Below are 4,892 nucleotides of genomic sequence, written 5' to 3' on the forward strand. Positions count from 1 at the left end.
CTGTGTCCTTATTTAAAACTGTCTAGAGATAATAAAACTATAATGGTGATTGCTGTCAGCAGTCTAACTCTGCACTGTTCAAAAAAAATAGAATATATAACAACTGCAAAGCAAACTCATATAGTTTCTCCTATGACTGGAAGATATCAAGACAGAGACAACATTCTATTGACCCTTTCCCTGGTAGCAAAGGTCATGGAATCAGAACTGTGTACTATAGGAAGAATGCTGGCACCTAGCACTAAAACGGCTAATTCAGAAATTACCTGAAAATGTACATGTAAGTCATATTTCTAATTTTTGTTTTGAACTAGACATGTAACTGTGTTAGTCTGCACTTGATTTCTATTAGGTCTTAGCTTTTTCTCATGAATTGTACACAGAATGCCGATAGAAGTATCCCAGATAAATACTGAGGGATGTGCATTAGGCAGCTATGTCACTCAGTGGTTATCCTTTGGATTTTATATTCATGGCATACAGAGACTGTTAAATTGTTATGTCATACAGGTGCAGATAATGCATTACATGTACCATCTAAGCAACATTATGCATGTAACACTTCAGTTTTCCTAAGGCCACTGTCTTTCTGTGCACCATATTGTTTACAACAACATCATCAACAGAATCATCAGCTTTTACAGCAGATATCCTCTTGGCTATGGTTTATTCAAAAACACATGTACGTTGTGTTGACTATATTGCTTTCACCCAAGATATGGACCACACGCCAAAACTGGGGTATGGTTATAACCGACATCATTAGTGCTAGTAATCAGTATTTCTAGTTACTGTACTGCGTTCTCAAAAACATAAGCATTATGAAACACATAAACAGTATTAAGCTGCAAGCAATCCAAGGATGTGTCACTGCACCAGGAGTAGTAATTGTAGAATTAATACACTGCAGGCTACTCTATTAAAATAAAGGAGTGATAATTGGGGAATTATTATACTACAGGCTACTCTGTTAAATTATCTAAATTAAGAGCTCAGTTATTGCATATGCTGCATGCTGGAGCATAAATGCCAGTGAAGTGCATCTGGTGGAAATGTAACTTAGCTGGGCATAATAAGGATTTAATGAAAGTGTGGTCTGTAGTACCACAGTCATATAGTGGTTAGCACTGACGTCTCTCAGTGCTTGGCTCTCCAGTTCTTTTCTTTTCTTTTCCAAGTGCTCTAGTTTCCTCCAACATTCCAGGGACGCATCATATGTGAAATGTGTTACTGGGTGCCTGTGTGGGGAGCTGAGGTGTGCCCTGTGATAAAGTGGCATATTATCCAGTATCTAGGATTAGTTTCTCTGGGCTACAGCCACTGAATGCCAGGAGAAGCTTGGTCTCCCCATAACTCTGAAATCAATAAAGCTGGCATTGGAGAATGAACAAATGAATATATGAATGAATGTCAAATGTCTATATACTCTGCTATTCCCATAGTTAAATATGTTAGAACAATAATTATATTAGCTTGTAAATCACTTATCACACAGTACCTGATGTTTAAGTACCTCTTTGGTCTTTTTTATCACAGTAAGATTACACCTGGCATTAACTATGCCAGTCAGAGATTATTAATTGGTATTTCATAGTCAGTCATCTGTGGAATATAATTTTATGCAAAGTGCTAGTAGCTTTGTGGGAATTTTCAGACACTTACAGCTGTTATAGCATTCCCTGATACTGAACTTTAACTGGCAAATATATAAGTAAGTTAGAGTTAAGGAAATGTTTATATTTATGTTACTACATTGTTTACTAATGTAAATGTAAGGAAATTGTTGGGATGCACACCTCTATTTGCCCAGTAATATTTAATTGTACTGTTAATGGCAGGATGCACCACCATTTCAAAAAAATGGTAACTTTTTTCTTGTACAAAATGGCAGCACAGTAGGAATCATGTTAGCAGTTCAGCTGTCACAAATATATTAGCTAAAGTAACTAGACTGAATATATTATGGGATACAATACTTTTAAAATTTAAATGCAATTGCTGGTAAACTTTAGCTTTTTCCCAGATAGTAATGAAAAATTTTCTATAAGCATAGATTCATAGTTGTATACTAGGCCAACAACCACAAGGCATGAGAAAGTTTCTATAAACAGTGCTTTCATAGGTATTTAGGTTCATATGTGTTTACTAGGCTAATGACGATAAGGGCCTTTTTAAGCCTAGTCTTGCATCCCAAACCTCTGCCACTTTCTGGTATCCTTGGGGCTTATGAGATGACACATTTACAAGCAGGGGCCAGGGAGATGAACCATTTACAGGCTGCCTATGTCCATTGGAGATATAGGTGCCAAACTGGGGATATATTTCCTTTTCCCCATTCAACTGTCCAAGTTGCACTTGAATTGGGTTAGGGAGGAAACTCTACTTCACATGGATGGAGAGCCTGCTCCACAGATGGGGTAGTCTTTGGGATACTTACTTGTCTCTCTAGCAGGTCCTATTTATATAACAGACAAAGTTTAAGTCTTTAGAATGGGTAATTCTGATGCTGTTTGTTTTATGGATATGCAGGAGATCCATTATAGTGGGGTCTGACAATGCCTTGTATGCCAAGCATAGATCACCCCTCAACAGCGTGTAGGAGAATACAGGGATAGGGCTTTGAGGAGGTCTGCACAGGACATGTTACTTATCCCCTGTATTCTTTTAGTGAGGAACTTCTCTGCATGTTCCAATTCTTGGATATGCCTGGTTAGGCATATACCAAAGGGGACATTGTATTCAATGATAGGTCTGTTAAATGGAACATACAGTGGAACAATGACTTGCTTGGACCTAGATGCCATACCTTTGTTTATAAGTTGCGCAACATAGAATGATTTCCTCATAACTGTAGGCACATTATTGTCAAAGGCTTGATTACTATGTCTGTCCCCAAGTCCCTGACTATTGGATTGACTTTTAGGGGAGTGTTGTCAATATGATAGTTATCGGGGTGGATGACTTCCAGATTATTACACATCAAAAGCTGTGAATTTGGTACAGTAGATCTTTGTTATTATTATTAATAATAATAATAATGTTTATGTCCTAAAAATTATTAAACAGTTGCTGAGCTATTAAGGCAAGCACACCTGACCTGATCTAAAGGTATAAGTCTGGAGTTCCCAATCTGTGAAACTTGCATGCACGAGTTCCGGGAGAGTTCCCAATCTAAATCACGCATGTGCGAGTCATTCCAGGACAATTTTTTATTTGTGTTCTTTCCATTTTTATTTTGTTTTCTTTTCTTTCCACAGCTGGGGGGGGGGGGGGGCAGTCCTGCAGTTCTATAGCATGAGCCACCCCTGTCTTTTCTTTACTTGTTGTTTTGTTACTTAGTTGCAAAATGTTGCAGTCACACTAATGCTATGGACATAAGGCTTTGTTAATAAGCTGAATGTTTTCTATAACTGGCCCATCTACCCACTTTTGCTGTACTGACAAGTTGATAAAAAGGATGAAACATGTCTATCACTAATTTTGTTTGCTGTTATTGTTTTCAATGTGTCAATAAAACATATAAAACATAAAAAGCCAGTGGTCATTCATAAACCATGCAGCCAAAATACTTGCATGCCCCTAAGGGTCATTTGCCTATTTCACAGTGGTCTCTTTCAAAAGAGGTTTAATGTGTTACACTGTAAAGTCTTTGGTTTTTCATGGTCTTGTTCCTGTGATTTTTTCTAGGTGAGTTTCTTACTTGTCTTTTTTGTTGCCTAGTGCACAGAGGTTTAATTTCAACAGTGGCATACTTCCTGTCTAGCTCATGGTTCCCTGTCTTATTACCATTTATTCTATTCTGCATTGACACTTTAAGTTGCATTTTTATTTTAATAATTCATGCTCAATGTCTCTTACATACTTCCATTTCTTCAGTTAAATGTTTAACTGCGTATATGCAATTTCACATATTTTGCACCATCTCTGCCCTGCAACCCAGAAGTCTATGCACTGACAACTGCAAAGAAAAGAAGACGTCCGCAGGCTGGAACCTGCTTTTGTGGAAGTTTCACAGATTGGGAACTCCAGACTGCTTTTTCAGCAGTCTAGATAGGAGGAAAGGCCATCTCTGCCCTGCAACCCAGAAGTCTATGTGGTGACAACCCCACAGAACGGAAGATGTCCGGACTGCAATGTCCACAGGCTAGAGCCTGCTCTCACGGGGGAAACCTTGCGTGTGTAGCCTGCTCTTATGGGGGGGACCTTGTGTGTGTGTACCCTGTTCTCGCAGGGGGAACCCTTGTGTGTGCAGCCTGCTCTTGTGGGGGAAAACCTTGAGTGAGTGTGTGTGTGTGTGTGTGTGTGTGTGTGTGTGTGTGTGTGTGTGTGTGTGTGTGTGTGTATGTGTGTGTGTGTGTGTGTGTGTGTGTGTGTAAAATGCCCCAAGTGCTATATGGTGGTGGGTAGAGAACAGGCTTGGACCCTGTACCTTGGGCCCAGGTGGCAAGAGCCTGAATTCTCTACCCACCACCATTTGTAAAAGAATTGTAGATTTGTTCCTCATACTTGTTCCGTTCCTCATAAAATCTGTAGTTTCTGTATTTTTGTGTCCTTGCAAAGTCAGTAGTGCATTAGTGCAGTGGTAGTATTGTTGCCTAACAGCTACAGGTTCTCTGATTTGATTCTTGGCTGGGGTGCCTTTTGTGTGGAGTATGCATGTCCTCCCTGTGTTTGTGTGGGTGTTCTCCCATCTTACAAAGACATATGTCTGTCTGGAGTGTTTCTCCCTGAGCCTCTGCTGAAAATTGGCTTTTGTTCCAAGTCAGAATTTCCTGGTTAACAAATGTTAAATAAAAATGACAAGCATTTGGATTTCAGACTTCATATTCTTCAGAAACTACATGGTAGCACAAAAGCTTTTATTCTAGCAATTTTCTAAGTTTATAAGATGG

The sequence above is a fragment of the Protopterus annectens genome, chromosome 1.part1, assembly GCF_019279795.1.
Source record: "Protopterus annectens isolate FY-2018-M chromosome 1.part1, PAN1.0, whole genome shotgun sequence".
NCBI lineage: Eukaryota > Metazoa > Chordata > Ceratodontiformes > Protopteridae > Protopterus > Protopterus annectens.